Source organism: Bos indicus x Bos taurus, chromosome 5 (assembly GCF_003369695.1).
Source record: "Bos indicus x Bos taurus breed Angus x Brahman F1 hybrid chromosome 5, Bos_hybrid_MaternalHap_v2.0, whole genome shotgun sequence".
NCBI classification, from domain to species: domain Eukaryota; kingdom Metazoa; phylum Chordata; class Mammalia; order Artiodactyla; family Bovidae; genus Bos; species Bos indicus x Bos taurus.
Window position 1 is genome coordinate 51,733,650 of NC_040080.1, and position 26,648 is coordinate 51,760,297.

Below are 26,648 nucleotides of genomic sequence, written 5' to 3' on the forward strand. Positions count from 1 at the left end.
AGAACACTTGCGTGTTCAGTTCAGTTCAGTCACTCAGTGTATCCAACTCTTTGCGACCCCATGGACTGCAGCACCCCAGGCTTCCCTGTCCTTAAACTTGCATGGGCCATTATAAAAAGCATTACCTCAGATGACCAAAACTGATACAGAATTACCCTTCATCCTGAAGGTGAAGGTCAAAACTCTCATGGCAGAGACTTCCCTGGTGGTCCAGTGGCTGATTGCACACTCCCAATGCAGGAGACCCAGGTTTGGTCCATGGTCCGTAAACTAGATCCTACATACTGCAACTAAGAATTTGCATGCTGCAACTAAAAAAACAAAAAAAAGAGCACGCCTCAAGAAAAAAAAAAAGTGGGTAAATATACTCTCTGATCTCTCTTAGCACCCGAAAATCTGCTACTAAATCATTGGAGTGACTTAAGATTTGGTGGAAGCTTTGACTTGAGGGAAGTGTCATGTGCTGGGTAATTTTTAAAAGGGCAGTCTCTCTTTTAGCAGAGCCTGAGGACAGAAACCTTTGTTCTGGTCACTGGAATACCTCCAGGGCTTCACCCATTACCTGCAAAAGATGCTCAAAAGATGGTTGTTAAATAATGTAAATGAATTCTTGGCTTTACGTTGCAAACTCTAGCTTACTTTTTTACATAGATTTAAAAACAAGCATGAGCAAGTTTGAAAAGTCTGGCATTCCAGCCACCTCCCCTGGGTCCATGCACTTTGCTTTGAACACCACTCTCCCACTGCTGGGACCTGCCCTAATCTTATCCCATTTGGGGGCCAATCCCCTTCTTTCCTGCCTAGGATCAAACTTGGACCATTCTGCGCAGTTTAAATCCAAGTCTCCGCGAGAGAAGAAAACACGAAGCCAGCAAACCAGGAGGCTCCCAGCTTGAGAATAGAAGTCATGAGTCATAAATTTGAGCGTTAGGACCAAGGAGCAGCCAGAGATGTGGATGTGGGGCGGTGGGAGCAGTAGGGCTACGGGGATGGAGTGGGCTGGCGAACAAGGAAGGCCACAGCCCTTCTCTACTGAGTAGACTCCCATGAAGATTCCCCTTTTGCTCTGCTCGATCGGGTTCCCGGAGCGCGTCGGTCAGGGTGCAGCCAAGGGTCTAGGACTGGGTGGCGCTGGCGCTGCAGGTCGCCACCCCCGCGGCCACATCACCAGGTTCTCGCTTCCCCTCGGGCTCAGACGCCGCTGCGCGTGCGCGGGGCGGCCGCGCGGGGGCGGGGTGGGCGGCCGGGAGCCAGCGGGCCGCGAGCGCCGGCTCCGGGGCTGTCAGCTCCGTGCCGGGACGGCGCGAGGAGGCGCGCGAGAGGAAGGAGCCGCGGGCGCTGGGCAGCTGCCTCAGCCGCCGCCCGGGGGACTAGGTGAATTCCCCTTCCGTGCCCTGGTGCCGGTTCCTTGGTCGCGTCTGAGGAGGCGAGGTCCCTCTCCTTGCACCGCGCTCCCGGGCAGGTGATATGGAGGGAAAGTCTCGGCTTTGGCCGCGGCGCCGGGTTCGGGCGCATCCCAGGTACTGGAGGGAGGTGCGGCGGCGACGGGCTTGAGACTCGCGGCCAGGACGCGGGGAGGCCGGGGCAGGGGGAGCGGCGGGGCCGGCCCGAAGCTCCGTATCCCCTCCGGGCCCGCAGACAGCGCCCGAGCCCGGCCCGCCGCGGCTGCCCCACCTTGGGCTGGAGGGCTGGCCGGCCCTGGGCGCCCGCCGCGGAGCCGGGCAGCCGCGGTGGGTAGTCCCCGGCCCTGACACTGGACCAGACGGCGGGTGGGGGCTGAGTGATGGGTGAAGGCGAGCAGGATGGGGACGCTGCGAGGCGGACTGGGGCACACCCCAGATCCACGGCTTCAGGGCTCACAGTTGCTCCGTGTCACCGTGTTCTTTCATTTCTCTCTTTATATATGTGAAATATAGCTCAATTAAAAAAAAAAAAACCCAAACGTTGATTTTTAGAGATTACGTATATGTATGTAATACACTTGTAGGTACTTTACATGTGTATGTAATTTCTTTCCGTAAATGAACAATTAAAAAAAATTGAGATATACTTCACACACCATAAAATCCATCCTTTTCAAGCACGGTCTTTAGTATTTTCACCAGGTTTTGCAACTATCACCACTGTACAGAATATTTTCATCACCCCAGAATGAAACCCTGTACCATTATCAGTCACTCCTCATTCCCTCTTATCCCACCTCCTGGCAACCACTAATCTTTCTGTCTCTAAGGATTTGACTGTTGTGGAAATTTCATATAAATGGAATCGTACTTTATGTGGCTTTTAGTGTCTGGCTTCCTTCACATAGCATAATGTTTTCAAGGTTTATCCACGTGTGGAATTCATCGGTGCTTAACTCTTGTTTATGGCTGGATAATAGTCCGGTGTATGAGTGTACCACATTATCACAGTTTACTGGTTTTCAGTTAATGGACATTAAGGATGTTTCTAGTTTTTGGTCATTGTAAATAACGCTGCTGTGAACATTTGTGCACAAGTTTCTAGGTGGACATATGACTTCCATTGTTTTGGGTCTATATATTTAACTTTTAAGAAACCGTCAAACTTTTCCAGAGTAGCCACACCATTTTACACTCTCATCAAACAGTGTATGAGGGTTCCAATTCCTCCACGTTCTCACTACTTGTTATTGACTATTTACTAGTTTTTATTATAGACATTCTAGTGGGAATAAAGTAGTGTTAATTTGCGTTTTTTATGGCTAAATATGTCGTGCGTCTTTTCATTTGCTTATTGGCCACTTACATATCTGCTTGGAGAAATGTCTGTTCATATCTTTTGCCCGTATCTCAATTGGGTTATTTGTCTTTTTATTGTTGAATTATATGTTAAAAATTCTAGGTTTAGGGGGCTAGCACTGCCTGAAAAACCAAACAACTCCATACTAAGCAACACAATGCTTGTACTTGGGGGAGGTGAATAAATGCTGTTTCAGTCTTTCTGAATAACCTGTCATTTCTTGGGAATCTTACTGACCCTTTACCCTTTCTGGAATTTTGAGAAAAGTCACAAAAAGTGTGTTCATGACCAAAGGCAAGGGAGACCACACCCAGTTAGCATTTTCATACATTCTATGCTCGGTTTGAAAAGTTCCTGTTATCACTTTAATTTCAAGTAATTTATTTTGGTGGCTAGCTAAGCAAACTCATAACAAACAAACTCATAACAAACTAATTCCTCAATTAAAATTTCACATATCTCTCAGGCAAAGTGAAAGATCTTATTATCCTCAGTTTGTGTAATCTTTATTATAGCTCTATTCTTATTTGGGTGGCAAATAAGTATTTTTCATGGCGCTGAAGTTAAGAAACCACTTGGAGCTGAATGAACGCTACTTGGCCTATTTTTGTGTTTTTTTTTCTGAGTGCACACAAATTCAATCTCAGGCTTAGGTCTTTCTTACAAAAACGCCTGAAAAAGACATGATTTTGCCTCCCAGGAATTCAAGTCATTTTTCTTTTACTCTAATATGACTGTTCTAAAGTATACTATCAAATTTCAGAAATGTTATGGAAAATAAAATTAAAGATTTTCAAGTGGAATTAATGTATCAACAACCTATTCAAAGTGTGTGAAGAGCCATCCATCCTGTTCTTCAACTACTGAACTTTAAACAATGGGAATGTTATTTAACCCCGTTATGCCTCATTGACCTCATTAGTAGAATGAGGCAATAATTGCAATATATAACCTGAGTGAATGTTTTTGTTTTACCTAATGGAATGATTATCAAATATACTTAAAGTATAACCTATCCAATCTAATGTTGATTGTCATTGACTTGCCCAATCAATGAATAAGTATCCTGTAGCTATAGATGCTTTCTCAAGTTGGCTTTCTCTGTCCTCTTGGGTTTTTAGTGTCACTTAAGGACTGAAATGAAGAAGGAAATGGCAACCCACTCCAGTGTTCTTGCCTGGAGAATCCCAGGGACGGGGGAGCCTAGTGGGCTGCTGTCTATGGGGTCACACAGAATCGGACATGACTGAAGTGACTTAGCAGCAGCAGCAGCAAGGACTGAAAGTTGGGGAAAATGTGGGAACAGCTTTGGGGACATGATCTTTGGGAAAGCTGGTCAGAGCAGACCTGACTCCTTTAGGGCAAATTTAGGCACCCCTCATCTTTTCTCTGAAATTACTGTGGTTAGATGTCTATAGCTTAAAAATGTATGTGTGTATAAAATAAAACATATATGTATCTCTGGTGGTGGTGGTTAAGTCACTAAGTCATGTTCAACTCTTGTGACACGATGGACTGTAGCCTGCCAGGCTCCTGCGTCCATGGGATTTCCCAGGCAAGAATACTGGAGTGGGTTGTCCTTCCCTTCTCCAGGAAATCTTCCTGACCCAGGGATTGAGTCATTGGAGGCAGATTCTTTACTGCTAAGCCCCCAGGGAAGCCCGGATGTATTTCTAGGAGGGTTTAAAAGCTAGGACTGTCAGTTATTTTATCTTAATGTGAATGGATTTAGTCAGATTGCTTTCCTGCTGATCAGCTGCACTGAGAAAGTGGGAGTTTTGGTGTGAGGAGGGAGAGGAGAGGTTAGTGGTATGGGCTCAAAGGAACATTTTGGAGGTTTCAGAAAAATTTGCTTGTTTCTAGAAGTGTGGGTGTTGAAAATGAAGATCTTCGGGCAGCATAAGGGGATTTGGAAGAAGAGAAAAGAGAAGCAAGAATGAAAATTTGGAACGGAAGGTTGTAGTATTCAAAGATAGATTCAACTTGTTTAGTCATTTTTGCCCAAGAAAAATTCGAAAGGAGAAGTGGAAGAAACCTTAGCTTTCATGCCATTCCCTTCCCTTTCGTCCCACGTTGCTCCTGTATGTTGCTGTTCTCCTGGGACCCAGGAATCAGACTAGGATGACTGTTGTTACTATTCCTGATTACATCTCTTCTGTCTCCCGATTTTGCAGATTGAGGTCAGATTCATGAAGCCAGGTGAGAATTATAGTACTATAAAAATACAGTTTAATTTTCATTTCTGGTAAAGCTGGTTTGGAGAGTTTAGCTTAGATTCATATTTACTGTGTTCCTTCTTGCTTTATCTGCCCGGATTATTGTCTAGCACCTAAAAAACTGCAGGTCTCTCCTGCAGGTACAGAAAGCCCTGTCTCAGAAAGATTTCCTCATAGGATTTGGAAGGGAAAGGAAACTTTCTCTTCTTGAAGACAGATAGATTCAAGAACCAGTGAGAGCTCAGGGGTGGGGCCTGTCTGGAATATTGACCTTTATTCATTTTTTTCTCATTTATTATTTTTTTTATTGGAGTATAATTGCTTTACAATGTTGTATTAGTTTCTGCCGTACAACAAAGTGAATCAGCTATACGAATACATATATCACCTCCCTCTTGAATCTTCCTCCCCGATCCCCATCCCAACCCTCTAGGTTATCACAGATCTGAGCTCCATGTGCTATACCGCAGCTTCCCACTAGCTGTCTAATCTCATCTCAGCCATTAGCTAAGTCACTTTGCTCTAAGGAGTGAAGTGAAGTTGCTCAGTCATGTCTGACTCTTTGTGACCTCATGGACTGTAGCCTACCACGCCCCTCTGTCCATGGGATTTTCAAGGCAAGAGTACTGGAGTGGGTTGCCATTTCCTTCTCCAGAGGATCTTCCTGACCCAGGGATCGAACTTGGGTCTACTGCATTGTAGGCGTACTCTTTACCGTTTGAGCCACCAGGGAAGTCCACTTTGCTCTAGAAGGAACTAACTGATAAAATAGGGAGAAAGCAAAGTGTCCCTTTAATCCTGTTTTCTCCTACTTAGAGGAGTGAAAGTTCTGTTGTCCTGGCAGAGAGGGAAATAAGCAGCTGTCCTCTTATCAGTTAAGTGTATGGGGGGGTAATAGTATTTTGCAGGCTAGCTTAGGAGCCTAATCACCATTTATACAGTTGGAACTGAGCATATATTTTCCTTGGAACTAGCTAAACTTTTTAACAGTTTTTAAGTGGGTGCTCATTTCATCATGTGGTTAAATATTAACATATAGATTATTCAAGTCCATTTCCTCACTTGTTTTACTCCTCAAACATTGATTGAGGGCCTAATCTGTAGCAGGCACTGGGTGTGGCTCTCAGGATTCGGCAATGAACAAGAATGGGTCCTGATGCTCATGGGATTTACATCTTAGAAAGACAAAGTGAAAGTGACGTTGCTCAGTCTTGTCCGACTCTTTGCAACCCCATGGACTGTAACCTACCGGAGTTCTCCGTCCATGGGATTTTTCCAGGGAAGAGTACTGGAGTGGGTTGCCACTTAGAAAGACAGGCCATGTACAATTACAGTAAAGCTTAATGAACATTAGAAAGCATGGAGTATTAGGAACACAGAAGACAGATAACTAATCCAAGAGGGTCAGGGAAGTGATGTTTATGAGCTCAGGTCACAAAGTAGAATAGGAAGTAGCCAGAGAAAAGGAAACAAGATGAGCAAGAATGTTACAGACAGAAAGAATGCATGGAAAGGCCTAGAAGTGAGAGAGAGAGTGTGCATGTGTGCTAAGTTGCTTCAGTTGTGTCTGACTCTTTGCGACCCCATGGACTATAAAACCCCAGCAGGCTACTCTGTCCATGGGATTCTCCAGGCAAGAATACTGGAGTGGGTTGCCATGCCCTCCTCCAGGGGATCTTCAGGGCCCAGAGATCAAACCCGTGTCTCCTGCATTTCCTGCATTGGCAGGTGGGTTCTTTACCACTAGTACTACCTGGGAAGCTCGAGAGAGAGTGTGGTATATGCTAAAGTACTGTTTTTCAAACTGCAATACTTAAGCACTGACCAAGAGATTATAAAATCAGTTTAGTGGTTGTGACCTGCATGTTTTTAAAAAGAAATAAAATAAAAAATAAATGTGTCATATATTGATACTTTAGTAAATGACAGTGTATAAAAGTTTGAAAATCCCTACAACAGAGGAAACAGAAGTGCAGTGTGACCACAACCCAAGATCTTGGGTAGGTGGGGATGATGATGCAAGATTTAGTTACCCTTTTCAAGACTTTCTTTTAAAGATTATGGATTTCTCTTATAAGAAATGAGAAGTCACCCAAAAGTTTTAGCACCTGCATAGATTAATATTTTCTAAGGATCCCTTTGAATACCTAGGTTTCCTTTATTCAAACATAAATGCCACCTTCCTTGGCCTTGACAGGTATTCCAAAATCTGGTTCCAGTCTCTTTCTTCTAAAGCATATTTCTGTTTTTGATATTGGAACTTCTCATTTCATAAAGATTTGTGGTTTACAAACATATCTTTGCACCAAGAGAGAGAGGCCCATGAGAGCAGATCTTCTTCTGTCTTGTTCACACAGAAGCATAGCACCCTGTGCCTGGCAGGGACTAAGCAAATCTTTGCTGATAGAGTCTGAATACACTTAAAATTAGAACTGTCACATAGTAGTAGAAATGACCTGGATTTTTCTAGCCATCCTTGCTTTTAGAACTTTTACATATTACTACGAATGACCTTGATGTCTAGCAATCCTTGCTTTTGGAAAAAAGAAAAGGGGGTATTTAGAAATTCTTTTTGCCCAGTTAGAAACCTTAGTGATGGAACCCCATTCACTTATTTAAAAGATAATTTAGTAAAAAGTACTCTTATGCTATATTACAACAGTAATTGAGATAAGAAAAAGAACAACACACTTCCTGACTTTGGGGTTTCACCTTCCAAGGAGTATAGAGCATTAACCGATTGTTCACAGGCAGAGGCAATCTAGCAACCCTTTATATTTTGTTTGAACAGAGACAGGCATTCTCTGAGCCCTCACCAAAAGGTAGTTTTATAAAGATGGCTGGAAACGAGAGTAAATTCGGTCAAGATGTATCAATCATAGGAGCTTAATGGAGAGGCAACACAAAATAGATTTTGATCTTAGAAGTAAAAATAGAACATCCTTATACTCCATAGAACTTCCAAATAAGAATTTAATGATGTTAGTTTGTTGCCAGAGAATGATTGTACTGTCACAGGATTGTGACTTCACAGAATTAGATTGTGAAACCCAACTGTGAAGAGAGATTCTTTCAGTGTATGGTTTTGATAAGTGGCAAGAGAAGTTATGAAAAATTCATGAAAGGTAGAGCGCTTTCAAGTTCTGTTTCAGATTTCTCTTTAATACGTTTTTCGAGTTGTGGAAACTTTGCTGATTAGTTTGATAGATTAGATTTTATGTATCTTAATCATGAATGCTGGAATCAAAATCTTGCTACTGTAGAATGGCATTTAAAAATACTCACTGAATTTTATATTTTTTTTATGTTCTAGAGAGTCTTATTTTAAGCCATGTATTATAGAACTTAGATGGAAACCATTAACTTGTATAAATTTGTCCTAAGCAAATCATTCTAAATATGGGAAAGTCTTATGCACAGAGATGTTCATTTTCATTGCGATGTAATTTAGTTTAAAAAGTATCCTGCAATTATAAGTAAGTAATTCATTAAAATGTAGCAATCCACTTGAAGAAATTGAACCATTAAAAAATGCTTTTTTTAGAGCGATGGTGTCTTATTTATTTTTAAAGTCTAGAAAGTAAAAAGTGCTCAATATAAACAACAGTTCAAATAATATAAAAAATGTGAGATTTAAAAAGTGAAAATATTACTTCAAGTCCCTCCTTACTATGTTCCCCAGCCTAGGCCAACCCAGAGGTCAGTGCTCTGAGCCCTTTGGCATCTGTGCTTCCAGACATTTTTCTAACTCAGGGTTTTTCAGATTGTGGTCCAAGGAGGGTCTTTGGAGTCTTCTCAAGTCAGATAAGGTGGGGACTGAGTGGGGCTACAGAGTACCTGTTTTCTATCAATATAGTGGGGTTTCACATCAGGTTTAATTTAAACACAGAATTCTCCTGCATTAAAATAAATGTTTAAAAACAAATCAGCCTAATTCAGAAAACGAAATCCTAACCCCCGGAAAGGAATTCCACGTCTTCGTTTTACCGTTTTTGCTGCTTGATGATGTGGATCTTCTGCTCTGACCTGCCTGTTCATTTCCCCAGGATGTCTGCCTGGTTACCAGCCACCTTGTAAGAATGCACTTTCCCCTCTTTTTTCCCATCTCTCTAACTCTTACTTGTTATTTAAGGTTCAACTCATCATTGTTTCTTTTGCTCCTTTTAACATTTTTAGTGGACGCCACCTACGTAATACTGAATGGGGCTTTCTGGTGGCTCAGTGGTAAAGAATCTGCCTGCCAATGCAGGCAACACAGGCTGATTGGGGAAGATACCTTGGAGGAGGAAATGGCCACCCACTCCAGTATTCTTGCCTGAAAAATCCCATGGACAGTAGAGCCTGGCGGGCTACAGTCCATGATGTTGCAGAAGAGTCAGACACGACTTAGCGACTAAACAACAAGTGGGGAATATATAGAATTTTGTATCAAGAGTTCACAGACTAGTAAAAGGCAACTGAACTTCATAAAAGTAAGTGCAATTACTGTAAACCAAGCGCATTTGAGGGGCAGATATTAAAGATATAAATATCCTCTTTTACACTATCTTATATAGCACTTTTAAGTGTCTGACCCTTTGCGACCCTATGGACTGTAGCTAATCAGGTTCCTCTGTCCATGGATTTCTCCAGGCAAGAATACTGGAGTGTGGCACTTAAAAAATGGTCAATTTATGGTATGATTACATTTCTGGGTCTTCAGTAACTGCTTGTTTATTGAGTAAGACAAGATAATTTACTTGTGAATTAGGGAGTGAGACATGGGAAGAAGCTGTTTCCATTCCTGAGCCATCAATTGTGTTCAAAGAGAGCTTGAATCCAGTTAATCTATCCAGTGCTGGGCATGAGTGGACTTGGGAGGAAGCGCTAGCAGGCCTTGGTTCTGTATTCCTCATCTCTGACCACTCCCACTGCTGTACGGGGGATGCCTGTCATTTCTTCTTTATCGTTAGCTGGTTCGAAAGTTGTGAATTTGAGTCCTGTGCCTTTATTTGTTTTAAAAATATTTATGTATTTGTTTATTTTTGGCTGTGCTGGGGCTTCATTGCTGCGCAGGCTTTCTCTAGTTGCAGAGAGCCGAGGATACTCCCTTGTTGCAGAGCAGAGGCTCTCGGTGCACAGGGTTCAGTAGTTGCCTCATGCGGGCTCCAGAGCACAGGCTCAGTAGTTGCCGCCCATGGGCTTAATTGCTTCTCAGAATGTGGAATCTTCCCGAATCAGGGATTGAACCCATGTCTCCTGCATTGGCAGGTAGGGTCTTTAGCACTGAGCCGGCAGGGAAGCCTGCTGCTGCTGCTAAGTCGCTTCAGTCGTGTCCGACTCTGTGCGACCCCATAGACGGCAGCCCACCAGGCTCCCCGGTCCCTGGGATTTTCCAGACTCTTTATTTTACTTTATAACTTGGGCATATTACTTAACCTCTCTGAGACTCAGTTTCCTGAGCTGTGGTGTATGAACATGTCTATCTCCTAGGTTTTCAGAAAAGATTACACAAGTACATACCAACGAAGTCTCTTCTTTTTGCTTTCAGTGGTTTTGTTGTCTTAGCAGAAGGTCCCCAGCCTTTTTGGCACCAGGGACCAGTTTTGTGGAAGACAGTTTTTCCACAGATCGGGGATGGGGTGGGGGTGGTTTGGGGATGATTCAAGTGCATTACATTTATTGTGTACTTTATTTCTATTATTAACTATATCAGCTACACTCAGATTATCAGGTATTAGATCCCAGAGGTTGGGGACCCCTGTTCTAAAGAATGAGTGAGTGTTCTCCTTTCTTTTGGGTTTAAGTTTTGAAATATTTTGTAGGACGTATGGATTAGACTCTAGTTCTTTTTTTTTTTTTTCTGGCCATGCCATACGTCTTTCAGGATCTTAGGTCCCAGACCAGGGATTGAACCTGCGCCCCTTGCACTGAAAGCATGAAGTTCTAACCACTGAACTGCCAGGGAAGTCCCTGACTAGTTCTTTGAAGAAGTGTCTTTTTGGTTTTTTTTTTTAGTTCAAGAGTGGCTTTTTGATAAGCTATTCATATTCCTGGTAAGGTATAAATAAATAGTATAGGAAGGTAATAAGGCCAACATTTAGTGGAGAAAAATCTTTTTCATTGTTAGCCAGTGTATTCTCCTGGGATTTTAAGCAGACTGTCATATCTATGATCAAGAAAGCAAAATTAACAGGTAGTACCAGAGTCCAATGGAGAAGGTGATGGCATCCCACTCCAGTACTCTTGCCTAGAAAATCCCATGGATGGAGGAGCCTGGTAGGCTGCAGTCCATGGGGTCGCGAAGAGTCGGACACGACTGAGCAACTTCACTTTGCCGTTTCACTTTCATGCATTGGAGAAGGAAATGGCAACCCACTCCAGTGTTCTTGCCTGGAGAATCCCAGGGATGGCGGAGCCTGGCAGGCTGCCGTCTATGGGGTCACACAGAGATGGACACGACTGAAGCGACTTAGCAGCAGCAGCAGCAGCAACCAGAGTCCAAAGCCTGGCCTCCTTGCTTCACTTTATGTGCTGCTTTCCTCTATCTTTTACGTAACAAACAAAGAATTTTTATGGTGACATTCTAGTACTCTTGGAAAAAGAAAAGTCGGAAAATTCTTGTCTGTTATTTCTGGATTGTGGGTTTCAGAATAACCCCAGGCAAACTCATGACGGATTCTTTGGAGTATTTCTTGCTCTGGTTGAGCAGGCTTAGTCCTCTAATCTAGAATGAACCTTACAGTGATGGTTTAAGGTTGTTTGTTTTATTTGTAAATTATAAAAATGTTACTTAGATATCTTTTTAGAAGTAAAAACATACATTAGATGTGATATTTAAATTTAACAACAGGATTAGAGCTACTTCCTATTCCAGGTTTCATTTTCTTTTTTTCTTTTAGGAGATTGTGGTTTCCTGAAGACCTGTGTTGTTCAGTATCTATAATATGTACCATCTGGTCTCTGTATATACTAGTCATTATATAATATTTTATAGCATGCTGGCAGTTTAATAAAAAGTAGGATGAGGACAGTGTACAAAATGTAAATATTAAACTTCAGTTGACTTTTTAGAGAAAGTTGAAACAAAACAGTTGATCTGAAAATTATAAGGCAGGGGTTTAATGTAGCAATGTATAACTGGTATATTCCTAATTATGGGGAGAAAGAGGTAGAAAGTTAGGTTATGAACCCTTTATAAAAAGTGTAGAGTAATAATGATACTCTGAGTAATGATGATGATAACTAGCTAATATTTATTGAAGACTCAATACACTTTTCTATGCATATTACATGTAGTAAAGTACTTAATCTTCACAGTAACGTGTGGAGGAGATATTTTTACCTTGAAGAAGCTGAGGAATAGAGGCATAAGTCCCATAGCTAGTGAAAGTCAGAATTTAACCAAAACCAGGGTTTCCCTGGTGGGTCAGTTGTAAAAAATCCTCCTGCAATGCAGGACATGCGGGTTCAGTGCCAGCCTGGGTTGAGAAGATGCCCTGGAGGAAGAAATGGCAACCCACTTCAGTATTCTTGCCTGGGAAATCCCATGGACAGAGAAGCCTAGTGGGCTACAGTCCAGGGGGTCGAAAAAGAGACACCACTTACTGACTAAACAACAACAACAAAGTTTGACTTCGGAGGCCAACCTCTTAACTACTGTCAGTATCCTTAGTATGTTGACACTTCTTCACATTTAATTTTTTGCAAGCAAATCATCTCTCTTAACTGAAGTGTGAAGATTTGCTGAATAAGTCACTTGAAATTTCCCCATAAAACCACCCAATGCAAATCATGTTATCAGTTTATTCATCTAATGAAAGCATGCCAAATATCTCAGGAAGCTTTGTATAGTTTCAAACATGGCATAAAGCATTTGCCAGTGATTCCACGTGAATAATACAACTTTGAACAAGCAGTTAATATTGTCCCTTTCAAAATGTGTTAGACTGAAATCTGTGTATTCAAGTCTGAGATTTTGATTATGCATAGATTTTATCATCTGAGTTTAAACTCATATTGTTCCTTGGAAAAAAGCTTATTCTTTCCTCAGTCTCTGGGGGCAGTGCTTAATAGACAGTCTTGCTTCCCTGGTGACTCAGATGGTGAAGAATGTGCCTGCAGTGCCGGAGACCTGGGTTTGATTCCTGGGTCAGGAAGATCCCCTGGAGAAGAACATGGCAACCCACTCTGGTATTCTTGCCTGGAGAATCCCCATGGACAGAGGAGCCTGGCGGGCTGCAGTACACGGGGTCGCAAAGAGTTGGACACGACTGAGCGACTAAGCACACACACAAGCATGTGGTTGAGCATTAGTGAGGGGCACCAAAAACACAAAAACATTTAAATCATGTTTTGTCATTTTTTAATATGTGTATATATATCTCAATTATTTTCCATTATAGGTTATTACAAGATATTGAATATAGTTTCCTGTGCTAAATAGTAGGTCCTTGTGGCTTATCTGTTTTATGTATAGTGGTTTGTATCTGTTAACCTCATACTTCTAATTTATCACTTCCCCTCCCTCCCTTCCCCTTTGGTAACCATGTGCTTGTTTTCTATGATTGTGAGTCTGCTTCTGCTTTGTTTATAGATTCACTTGTATTATTTTTTAAGATTCCACATATAGGCATACATATGTTTGTTTTTCTCTGACTGACTTCACTCAGTATAATCTCTAGGTCCATCCGTGTTCCTGCAAATGGCATCCTTTCTTTTTATTACATTCATCATTGAATAATATCCATTAATCTGTCCATGATCATTTAGGTTGCTTCCATGTCTTGGCTATTGTAAATAGTACTGCTATGAACACTGAGGTGAGTTAGAATTTTCATATTTTCTGGATATTATGCCCAGGAGTGAGACTGCTAGATCATATGGTAACTCTATTTTTAGTTCTTTTTAAGGAACCTCCATAGTATTTTCCATAGTGACTGCACCAATTTACATTCCCACAAAACAATAACAACAACAACAACAACAAAACACTGTAGGAGGCTTCGCTTTTCTGCACACCCTCTTCAACATTTATTATTTTTAGACTCTTTGATGGTGGCCATTCTGACCAGTTTGAAATGATACTTCATTGTGGTTTTGATCTGCATCTCTCTAATATGTTGTTGCCTGTTGGCCATCTGTTACTATTTTGTAGTCTTTAAAGAAACAACGAGGTGGTCTTTCTAGGAAAAGTCACAGCTTGTTATGACTCTTAATTTGTTTGGAGTTATTATCATTTTGAATTATTGAGGGAAAGTCCATTTTGAATTATATGTGATGGATCATGGGAGAGACACACCATGGACTTGGTGGCACCCTGGCCCTGCCTTGGAGCTTGGTGGGGTAGATCCAGTATTGTATCCACGATCATCTAACAATATAAAATATAAATGAAATCACTTCTACGAATACAGCAGAATGTTCGTTTTCTGTAAGTTGTTTAGGGTGTGTTAATGAATGAAGACTATTGCCTTTTAGTCGTGTTCCTGTTGGGAAACCGTGGAGGGGGATAAAGTAGGAAAAATAAATTTTAGAGCCCCTGAGAGTTTTAGAAAGAGGAAAATATAGTTCAGTTCAGTTCAGTCGCTCAGTCGTGTCCGACTCTTTGCGATCCCATGGATCGCAGCACGCCAGGCCTCCCTGTCCATCACCAACTTCCGGAGTTCACTCAAACTCATGTCCATGGAGTAGAAGGCAATGGCACCCCACTCCAGTACTCTTGCCTGGAAAATCCCATGGATGGAGGAGACTGGAAGGCTGCAGTCCATGGGGTCGCTGAGGGTCAGACATGACTGAGCGACTTCACTTTCCATTTTCACTTTCATGCATTGGAGAAGGAAATGGCAACCCACTCCAGTGTTCTTGCCTGGAGAATCCCAGGGATGGGGGAGACTGCTGGGTTGCCATCTATGGGGTCGCACAGAGTCGGAGACAACTGAAGTGACGCAGCAGCAGCAGCAGCATGTCCATCGAGTCGGTGATGCCATCTAGACATCTCATCCTCTGTTGTCCCCTTCTCCTCCTGCCCCCAATCCCTCCCAGCATCAGAGTCTTTTCCAGTGAGTCAACTGTTCACATGAGGTGGCCAAAGTACTGAAGTTTCAGCTTTAGCATCATTCCTTCCAAAGAACACCCAGGGCTGATCTCCTTTAGAATGGACTGGTTGGATCTCCTTGCAGTCCAAGGGACTCTCAAGAGTCTTCTCCAACACCACAGTTCAAAAGCATCAATTCTTCAGCGCTCAGCTTTCTTCACAGTCCAACTCTCGCATCCATACATGACCACTGGAAAAACCATAGCCTTGACTAGACGGACCTTTGTTGGCAAAGTAATGTCTGCTTTTCAATATGCTATCTAGGTTGATCATAACTTTCCTTTCAAGGAGTAAACGTCTTTTAATTTCATGGCTGCAGTCACCATCTGCAGTGATTTTGGAGCCCAGAAAAATAAAGTCTGACACTGTTTCCACTGTTTTCCCATTTATTTCCCATGAAGTGATGGGACCAGATGCCATGATCTTCATTTTCTGAATGTTGAGCTTTAAGCCAACTTTTTCACTCTCCTCTTTCACTTTCATCAAGAGGCTTTTTAATTCCTCTTCACTTTGTGCCATAAGGGTGGTGTCATCTGCATATCTGAGGTTATTGATATTTCTCCTGGCAGTCTTGATTCCAGCTTGAGCTTCTTCCAGCCCAGCGTTTATCATGATGTACTCTGCATATAAGTTAAATAAGCAGGGTGACAGTATACAGCCTTGACGTACTCCTTTTCCTGTTTGGAACCAGTCTGTTGTTCCATGTCCATTTCTAACTTGCCTCCTGACCTGCATATAGGTGAGGAAAATATAAGTAGCTGTTAAAAATAACTTTGTAGAATACTGATAAGAAAGTCTTTTGATATTTTACAAAATGCAAAAGCAGGATGCCAACAGTGTGTATAATATGAATGTATTTTTGATTTAAACATATATGTATATATAGAAAAATACAGCAAATTTATCATATATACTATTATATCATCAGTGATTATCTCTGGATGGTGGGTTTCTAAAATAAACAATTCTTGTTTGTCCTTTGGGCTTCTCCCCTACCCCCCCCCCTCTTTTTTTTTTTTGGAATTTAACACGTATTCTGTGAAAAACAGAGTAGTGAAAGAGAACTCTGTGCCAGTGGACATCAGAAACACCATTTCAAATAAGCTGAGAAAGAAAGGTAGTCAGGTTATTTTAACTACCTGAGGATAGTTTTAGTTTGAACTCCAAGTTGGACTTAAAGCCTTTGGGCTCCTTTTTTTTTTTTTTTTAAAGTGATATTTGAACAAGAAAGTATGCAGCCCTGACCAAAGGGTAGAGACATGGTTTCAGAGAGTAAAGATACTGAAAGAGTTAGATCATTCTTTGAGGTTGATGCCAAAATAGTTGGCTAATGTAACACCATGTACCTGTGGTTCACCGTTTCTGCAAAGAGTCTCTTGCCGTGAGTTTGTGTGCTTGAGTGGACTTCACAGCACCGTGTACCAGGGAGCAATATTGAGCAAAAGTCCGGTTTGGGAACATGGAAGATTGGCTCATCTCCCTGGATGATGCCATGGTGAAGGTGTCCCAGGGAGGGAAGGTGATGCTAGACCCCCACCTGAGGAGGACCCGGCTCGATGTGGGGGCTGTCCTGTTCCATCACCTGGTGGAAGGTAGAGTAATGTACTGTGGCCTGCTCATCTGGATGTAGTGTGCCACTTCACCTCTGTGACGGGGGGAGGAACCAGGGTCCCTGGAGGACCAGAAGTGCTCTGAGTAAATACTGGGAATGGAATCACCGTGAAAATGATGGGGCACTCTTGGTCTTCAAAGAAAGAAAAATGTTAACCTTACCCATGGCATATCATGTTTCCCTTTGCCTTTTCTTAGAAGATTTTTGCTTTGACACATGATTATCTTTTCTGTACTTTACAATTCTGGAAGATTTTATATTCAGCTTTCAGTTTAATTATGCAAAGAATAAAGTATATCTTTTAAGTTGTCTGAAGAAGTGTGTTCAGATTTTTCAAACTGAATTCTTTTAAGAGTATAAGGATGTATTAAGACTAAAATATGGAAGTATACTCTAGAGAGTTCTGAATAATAATTTCTCCTCATTTGAAATGCTGGAGTTCATCTTATCCTATTATGTTACCTAGTATCTATATTGAAGTATTTCAGATTTATAAATGCCAGAGAAAACCAGTAAGGAAATGTGTTATTTATGTTTTATTCTCATGTACACTACCTTTTACACAAAGGTGTTGAGTCACTTTATAAAAACAACTACAAGAAGTCTTTTTAAAAAAGTGATGAAGCCAGTACAAGAGAAAATAAAACTAAGAATGTAACATTCAGTTCAGTTCAGTTCAGTCGCTCAGTCGTGTCCAACTCTTTGCGACCCCATGAATCGCAGCACACCAGGCCTCCCTGTCCATCACCAACTCCCGGAGTTCACTCAAACTCATGTCCATTGAGTCGGTGATGCCGTCCAGCCATCTCATCCTCTGTCGTCCCCTTCTCCCCCTGCCCCCAATCCCTCCCAGCATCAGGGTCTTTTCCAGTGAGTCGACTCTTCGCATGAGGTGGCCAAAGTATTAAGGTGAATAAATTGATCATAAATTCGAGTTTCAGATGTGGCTATTAAGTTTCCTGTTGCTGAAGTAAAGTAAAAGGGTGGCTCAGTCTTTGTTTTGTTTTGTTTTTTGGCCATGTGGCTTGTGGGATCCCAGTTCTTCAACCAGGAGACCAAGGATTGAACCTGGGTGCCCTGGAGTGGGAGCTGGGAGTCCTAACCACTGGACCACCAGTGAAGTCTAAAGGGTGGCTCAATCTTTATTAAAGAAAAAGAAAAATTCCAGTTTTCAGTAGCAAGGCTTTCTGTAGTATAATTTTTAAGTAAAGTTTTATATGATTTTCTCTAGGGATGATTGATAAGGTGACGCTCTTAGCAATGTGTGCTCAGTTACTCAGTCATGTCCAACTCTGCGACCCCATGAACTGTAGCCTACCAAGCTCCTCTGTCCATGGAATATTCCAAGCAAGAATACTGGAGCGAGTTGTCATTTCTTACTGTAGTTGATCTTCCTACCCAGGGACTGAACCTGCATTGCCTGCTTTGGCAGGTGGATTCTTTACCACTGAGCTACCTTCGAAGCCTGTTCTTAGCAATAGTGTGCAGGAAATTAATGAATGTCAATTGCAAGTTAATTGCAAGAGCATCATTAATTGGTAGTTTTTTTTAAAATAAGATACATGTAAGAAATGTTTTAAAGTGGGAGAAATATACTTTTTTTGTTGCTTAAAAGCAGTTTCTGTACTTCAAAACAGATTTCTGTGCTTTAACTTCTTTGTTATTTGACCATTAACTGAATTATTTCAAACAGTAGTCCTGATATTTCTGATTATTGCCTACTACCTGTATTGTTGTTAAGTCTGACTCTTGAGACCCCCCCTGGACTACAGCATGCCAGGCTTCCCTGTCCTTCACTATCTCTCAGAGTTTGCTCAAACTCTTGTCCATTGAGTCAGTGATGCCATCCAACCATCTCATCCTCTGCTGCCTCCTTCTTGTCCTCCCCTCAATCTTTCCCAGGATCAGGGTCTTTTCCATTGAGTTGGCTTCAAATTAGAGCTTCAGCTTCAGCATCAGTTCTTCCAATGAATATTCAGGGTTGATTTCCTTTAGGATTGACTGGTTTGATCTCCTTGCTGTCCAAGGGACTCTCAAGAGTCTTTTCCAGCACCACAATTCGGAAGCATCAATTCTTTGGCGCTCAGCCTTGTTTATGGTCCAGCTCTCAAGTCGATACATGACTAATGGAAAAACCATAGCTTTGACTATATGGATGTTTGTTAGTAAAGTGATGTTTCTGCTTTGTAAAACACGGTCTAGGTTTGTCATAGATTTTCTTCTAAAGAGCAAGTGTCTTTTAATTTCACAGCTGCAGTTACCGTATTATAAAAATATTTATGTATTGTTATTAATCTAACCAAAATATCTAGTAAAATGATTTGTTTTTCACTTTTCAGTTGGTTTGGTAGGGCTAAATATAATCTAACTGTTGGCAGTTGATTGAATAGACTTTTGTTTATGCAATACACTTTGTTCTTTGGATGCACACTCTATTTATTCTGTCAACATTTTCTCAATAAGCAGAAATGGTTCCACTGTGGATTTTGTTTTAGTTGATTCATTGGCTTGTCTTTGATGTATCCTTCTTCCAAATAAAGCATTCTTTTAAAAGTGACTTTTTTTTTTTTTAAAGTGGGATTGAGGGTTGTGATTCTGAAAACAAAATCACTTGTCTGGGTCTGGTTTTCTTTGAAAAATTATTTGAAGTGTATTGAGCATTTATTATACAGAGGATTTATTATACCCACTGGTTGTTTCTCTGGACTCAAATTCTTTACAAATGTTTAGCTGTCTTTTAGGCCTGTAGAAACTTTGTTACTTTTTTCTATCTGTGGGTAGCCTTAGAATGACTGATTGTTTTATGGAATCAGCTAGCTTTTGGATAGCAGGAGCTGAATCATTCCCATGATTTCTCAAGCTTTTGTGTTTGTTAGAGACTCTCAGGACCGCCAGATCAATAAAGTTTGACATCACTACCTATTACATAAATGAAACCTGTGTGAATGCTTGAATTCACTTTTAGTAGACAGTTTCCAGTTTAAATTAAAAAACTCTTTTTTTTTTTTTTTTTTCAGGAGCTAACTGTGCATTTGAGCCAAAACAAAAAAGGAGTTGGGGAGAGATACTTCATCCTACTTTAGAGGTGAGCCTTTTCATCAGGGAGGACAGTATTTGTGAGGTAGCGTGCTTTATATTTCAATTTCCAAGTACTTTAAATGCCCTGAACATTGATAGAAATCGTGAGATAAGATAGTGTGGATTGCTATTGTTTGGACCAGTTCGAGACTTACACCACATGGAGTTTATGGGATAGTTACTGACTAGATGCACCTTTGTTGTTTAGAATCGTTGCCTTGGGGTTGTTCCTTTTCCTTGGTAAACTGCAGAAAATGGGCAAAATACAGATCCATACATTTGTTTTTTTCCTAGTCGTGTGGTTCCCTCCATAGGTTGTGCCTGACATTTTGCAGCCCCATAGACTGGAGCATGCCAGGCTTCAGTGTCCTTCACTGTCTCCCAGAGTTTGCTCAAACTCGGTCCACTGAGTCAGTGATGCCATCTAAACATTTCATCTTCTGTCATCCCCTTCTCCTCTTGCCTTCAGTCTTTCCCAGCATCTGGGTCTTTTCCAGTGAGTCAGTTCTTTGTATCAGGTGGACAAAGTATTGAAGCTTCAGCTTCAGCATCAGTCCTTCCAGTGAATATTCAGGGTTGATTTCCTTTAGGACTGACTGGTTTGATCTCCTTGCTGTCTAAGGGAATCTCAGTAATTTTCTCCAACACCACAATTTGAAAGCATTGATTCTTTGGTGCTCAGCCTTCTTTTATTATCCAACTCTCACATCCATACGTGACTACTGGAAAAACCAACTGGATACTATGAATTATATATACCTCTGCCAAGCAGCAGTAATATTGGTACATTTGGAGTTCTGGAGATTTCTTTTTCATTGCCATATTTATTTTTAACTTTTGAGGGTCAAGTGATATAGCAAGTATCATCAGAAAAAGAAGATGTTCTCTTTGCCCTGTAGGAATTGGCAATGGGAAACCAAATGGATACCTTTTATTTTTAAAAAATTCTTTTAAAACTGTACATGATAGGAAGATTGCTCACTGTTTTGGACATTTAATTTTGACTGTGTTTTTTTTTTTTTTTTTTCTGTCTGTACCCTGAACTCTGCATTAATTTAGGTAGATTTCTCTGAGGTGGTCAATTTTTATGGTGACCTTTTGAATGAGGCCAAAGTTCCAGAACATTAGAAACAGTTAGTAGAAAGTATAGGGACAACTGAATAAAAGAAATTTGGTTGAATAGAGAAAGCTTAAAGAAGAATAAGAGATAATAATTTAGCTGATTTAGGAAATTGAGTAGAAAAAATTAGTTTGAAACAATTAGGACCCCTGTGGATGAGAATAGTGAAATCAAAGGGTTTAAAATGAGAAAGGATGGGCCTTTCCTGGCAGTCCAGTGGTTAAAACTCCACACCCCTAATGCAGGGGGCCTGGATTCGATCCCTAGTACAGAAACAAGATCCTGCATGCTGATAGCACTGCCAAAAAAAAAAAAATTTTTTTTAATGAGATTTGATTTTAGTAGTAGCTGTTGGACTAGCTCAAATGAGGAATAGAGCTCTTCAGTATGATTTAGTAGTCAAGGCTGTGATAGCCATGCTTGGGACTAGGGTGACCTTGTGGGTTCTGATGTGTTCTCCAGGAAGAAGGGTTTGACAGTGAGCTTATGGTAGGACAGCAGAAAGCTGGCATCAGAGTGAACATGAGAAAACCAAAGAGGGGATTGTTTAAGAGCTGTCTGGGATACGTGTTGAGAAAAGTGATTTGATGGTCAATTCTTCAGGAAAATGGAGTTTGGGGATAAGAAATGGAGAAGCTAAGGAATTCAGGTGACCAAACTGGGTATCAAAAAGACTATTGAGAGTTTTAAAAATAGTTTTTGCTTAAATGGAAATAGTAATCATTGAAATCAATGAGGATTTATGTTTACATAGGTTTTATTCTTTAAATGGAAATAGTGAAAGAAAACGGATCAGCCATGAAGGCAGCCTGCTGTTTGGGTGCTACAAAAAAGCAAATTATTATAAATAGATATAATCCTTCTTTGTGAACCTGCTATCCAGTGAAACAAGTCAGTACTTACTGGGTATCGTTGAAAAAAGTGTGCCAAAAATTTTTTTTAAATAAGAAAATAATTTGTACAACATCAGCTAAGGTCTCATTTTGTCTGGCATGACGTCTCTGAAATCTAACTTAACTGACCACATAATACATCCTGTTTGGTGACTATCTGCATCTTCTAACAAACAGAGATGCAGAATACATATATTCAGAGGAAGTGAAAAGCAGAATGCACACTTGGAGAGTGGCAAAACTAAGAATACATAATAACCATAATCTGCCTTGACTTCTAGGTCATTTGGTGTGAGTATATGTGTGTGACAGTGCTGTGACAAGTTTTGAGATTTTTGTCTCCTTTCATCTTTTTGTTCTAATGGGAAGATAAAGTATTAAACTTACATTTATTGCCTTTCTTAGTAATGAGGCGTGACATAAGTCTGCTAACTCAGCTGCTCTGATGAATTTTTCAAGTGTATTATTTAACCTTTACAGAGGAACAGATTGCCTCCTCCAGCACAATGGGCAGATTTTCTCCAAGATACTGATTTAGTAAATCAGCACACATACAATTCTTTTTCTTAACTTTTAAAAACAAGCGATTTTAACATTATTATTATTTTTGTAACTGCAGTTGAATTAGTCAGGACTGTCTGATATTAGTTTGTTTTCCTTTAAGTCAGTGGTTCCCTAACACAACTCTCTGATTAATGTTGGCCCATGACAGAGCTTCCACAGGAAGCAAGGAGTGAGTTCTTAATAAATCTAAATGTATTCGATGGAAAGGCTTTTAGTCTGAGAGTCTGTCCTTTCTACTTGTTTGGTGTTAAAATGTGCACTTATATTTTAAAGGAAAAATCATTGTTAACTTGATAAAATTTGAGGGGAAGTGTGGTTAACGAGATCTAAATATTTGGAAAACACTCTTTTAAAGCTCTTTAACCATAGATGGAATCCTTACATGCTCAGTATATCAGAGAGACTCTATTAAACTAAAATAGATGGGAATATTTGGGTCAGATTCTTTTTTAAGATGCCTGCTTTTGAGTTTAGTTTTCATTAAATCTTGCTGTGGTAGTAAACAATCCTGAACCCTCGGTGGCTTTCAGCAGCAAAGCTTTCTTTCTCTCCTCCTACATGTTGCCCGTAGGTTGCTGCAGATGAGCTTCAGTACCTGCAGCTCTGGGTGTTATCTTTGTCCCAGGACCCAGTCTGAACCTTGGACATGTCGTTCCCATGACGGAGGGAAAAGATGGCAGAGTTGAACTGCTTCTGTTTGTAGATGTTGTTGCTTCCTGAGTCGTCTGCCCAGACTTGATGTCAGTAGAGATGAGGCAGTGTAATCTTCACATACTCCCTGCAGGTAATTTGGCAACAGGCAGAGATGACAGTCCTCTTACAGGAGGGAAGCAATAATGGGGAGTAATAAAATCTGTCACAGAATCATTCAGACCGAAGCACACATGCCAAATAATCAAAATGTTAAATTTGAATGCAGAGTTCCAAAGAATAGCAAGGAGAGATAAGAAAGCCTTCCTCGGTGATCAATGCAAAGAAATAGAGGAAAACAATAGAATGGGAAAGACTAGAGACCGCTTCAAGAAAATTAGAGATACCAAGGGAACATTTCATGCAAAGATGGGCACAATAAAGGACAGAAATGGTATGGACCTAACAGAAACAGAAGATATTAAGAAGAGGTGGCAAGAATACACAGAAGAACTATACAAAAAAGATCTTCACAATCCAGATAATCACAATGGTGTGATCACCCACCTAGAGCCAGACATCCTGGAATGCGAAGTCAAGTGGGCCTTAGGAAGCAACACTACGAACAAAGCTAGTGGAGGTGATGGAATTCCAGTGGAGCTATTTAAAATCCTAAAAGATGATGCTGTGAAAGTGCTGTACTCAATATGCCAGCAAATTTGGAAAACTCACCAGAGGCCACAGTACTGGAAAAGATCAGTTTTCATTCCAATCCCAAGAAGGGCAATGCCAAAGAATGTTCAAACTACTGCACTAGTGCACCCATCTCACACATTAGCAAAGTAATCGTCAAAATTCTCCAAGCCAGGCTTCAACAGTATGTGAACTGTGAACTTCCTAGATGTTCAAGCTGGTTTTAGAAAAGGCAGAGGAACCAGAGATCAAATTGCCAACATCTGTTGGATCATCGAAAAAGCAAGAGAGTTCCAGAAAAACATCTGCTTTACTGACTACGCCAAAGCCTTTGACTGTGTGGATCACAACAAACTGTGGAAAATTCTTAAAGAGATAAGAAACCTGTATGCAGGTCAAGAAGCAACAGTTAGAACTGGACATGGAACAACAGACTGGTTCCAAATCGGGAAAGGAGGATTCAAGGCTGTATATTGTCACCCTGCTTATTTAACTTATATGCAGAGTACATCATGAGAAGTGCCAGGCTGGGTGAAGCACAAGCTGGAATCAAGATTGCTGGGAGAAATATCAATAACCTCAGATATGCAGATGACATTACCCTTATGGCAGAAAGCGAAGATGAACTAAAGAACCTCTTGATGAAAGTGAAAGAGGAGAGTGAAAAAGTTGGCTTAAAACTCAACATTCAGAAAACTAAGATCATGGCATCCAGTCCCATCACTTCATGGCAAATAGATGGGGGAACAGTGGAAACAGTGAGAGACTTTATTTTATGTGGCTTCAAAATCACTGCAGATGGTGACTGTAGCCATGAAATTAAACGCTTGCTCCTTGGAAGAAAAGCTATGACCAACCTAGACAGCATATTAAAAAGTAGAGATATTACTTGCCAACAAAGATCTGTCTCGTCAAAGCTATGGTTTTTTTCATGTAGCTATGTACTACATCCATACAGTAGTCAGGTATGGATGTGAGAGTTGGACTATAAAGAAAGCTGAGCGCTGAAGAATTGATGCTTTTGAACTGTGGTGTTGGAGAAGACTCTTAAGAGTCCCTTGGACGGCAAGGAGATCAAACCAGTCAATCCTAAAGGAAATCAGTCCTGAATATTCATTGGAAGGACTGATGCTGAAGCTGAAACTCCAGTACTTTGGCTACCTGATGCGAAAAACTGCCTTATTGGAAAAGACCCTGATGCTGGGAAAGATTGAAGGCAGGAGAAGGGATCGATAGAGGATGAGATGGTTGGATAGCATCAGCGACTCAATGGACATGAGTTTGAGCAAGCTCCGGGAGTTGGTAATGAACAGGGAAGCCTGGCGTGCTGCAGTCCATGGGGTCACAAAGATTCAGATACAACTGAGTGACTGAACTGAACTAAAGAACAATAATAAACATTTAGGTATCTACTACCCAGCCTTAAAAATATAACCACTACCTTTGGAGCTCCCTGGGTGGTTTTTGTACTACTTTCACAAATGTAAGCATTCTCTTGAAATTTGTGCTTGCTTATAATCCCCTCCTTCATAGATTCCATTGTGTGAATATCCCACGATTTATCTTTTACTGTGTTAATTCTAGTTTTTTCTTTTCTTTTTTTTGCTAATGTGAAAATGTTGCTAAGGATATTTTTTTATGTGTCTTCTGTGTACAAAGCAAGAGTTGCTTCAGGGTATGGACTTAGGTGTGGAATTGTTGGTATGTGGCACGTACATGTCTTCAGTTTTAGTAGATCAGACCACGTTGTTTTCCAAAGTGGTTGTGCAGTTTCCACTCCCACTAGTGGTGGTGTATGTGTTACCAGTACTTAGGTCTTTGGTCACATCTGAAAGTGTGACAACATCTAATTTTTAGTCTAATGTGTATAAATCAAATTCTCTTGGATGTTCAGGGAGGTGCTTCTTAAACTTCCATGTTTACATACAGCACATGGTTTGTATTTTAGTCATTCAGTCGTGTCCTACTCTTTGAGAACCCGTGGACTGTAGCCTGCCAGGCTCCTCTGTCCACGGCATTCTCCAGGCAAGAATACTGGAGTGAGTGGGCTGCCATGCCCTTCTCCAAGGGGTCTTCCCAACCCAGGAATTGAACCCAGGTCTTCCAAATTGTTGTCAGATTCTTTACCGACTGAACTACCAGGGAAGCAAAGCACATGGAGATGGTATTAATACTATAAGCAAGGTTGTGATTCAGTAGGTTGGGTTATGCTTGGGAACTGAGATCCTGCGTTTCTCGTAACCATCCAGGTGATGCTGCTGGTGCTGTGTCCTGTGCTCAGTTGCTCAGTCGTGTCCGACTCTTTGAGATTCCATCACAAAGAGTGATGGGGGACTGGGGGGCTACAGTCCCATAGGCTCCTTTGTTCATAGGGTTTTCTGGGCAAGAATCCTGGAGTGGTTTGCCATTTCCTACTCCAGGGGATCTTTCCAACCCAGTGATTGAACCTGTGACCCATAAGTATCTCCACTGATATTCTTTCACTTATAGCACGTAAAACTAGAGAAATTTTGCCCAATCCTATTTACTTATTTTTAAACTTTTTAGTAATTTTTACTCATTTATGGATGAAGAGCAATATAGAGAAACCCAACTGATTTTTATTTAGTGCCATATGTGTACATTACCCATTTAAAATCAACTTCAAAGTAATTTGATTGTAGTCATTATTCAACGAGTTTCTAAGTGAGTTCTTTAAAGGAAGAAAATTCAAGAAATCTTTAAGGGAGATAATAGATCTTTATAGACCTTGTCAGTATGCAAGCATTAGACTAACTGATCACTCGTTAGCTGGGTAAAATGAAGGATAAATAAAAATGAGCACATTTTCCTCAGTGCAAGATTGTGGTATGTGGTCTATGGTACACACTTGTAGCAAGATAATTCTTAGTACTTCCAAATTGCATTGTTTTACAAACAGATGTTAGGACACAAGCACCGCTTAGCCTAGCTTAAGCAATGGAGATTTAGTGGCCCATAAAACTGGGGAGAACTGGGATGGAAT

The 26,648-nt window shown here is 40.9% G+C and overlaps 1 protein-coding gene across 8 annotated transcripts in view; it reads left to right on the plus strand.

Annotated features, from left to right (window-relative positions):
- Positions 1-951: 951 nt before the first annotated feature.
- SLC41A2 (solute carrier family 41 member 2) overlaps positions 952-26,648 on the plus strand; it is a 145,197-nt gene continuing 119,500 nt past the window's right edge. For 2 of the 8 annotated variants that reach the window (XM_027541918.1, XM_027541912.1), the window contains exons 1-2: positions 1,260-1,374; positions 19,684-19,751. The gene's annotated coding sequence lies outside the window, so the exon portion shown is untranslated. Of the gene's footprint in view, positions 1,172-1,232; positions 1,521-19,683; positions 19,752-22,932; positions 23,106-26,648 lie in introns of those variants that run through there. The other 6 variants (XM_027541914.1, XM_027541911.1, XM_027541916.1 and 3 more) reach the window with 6 other exon arrangements.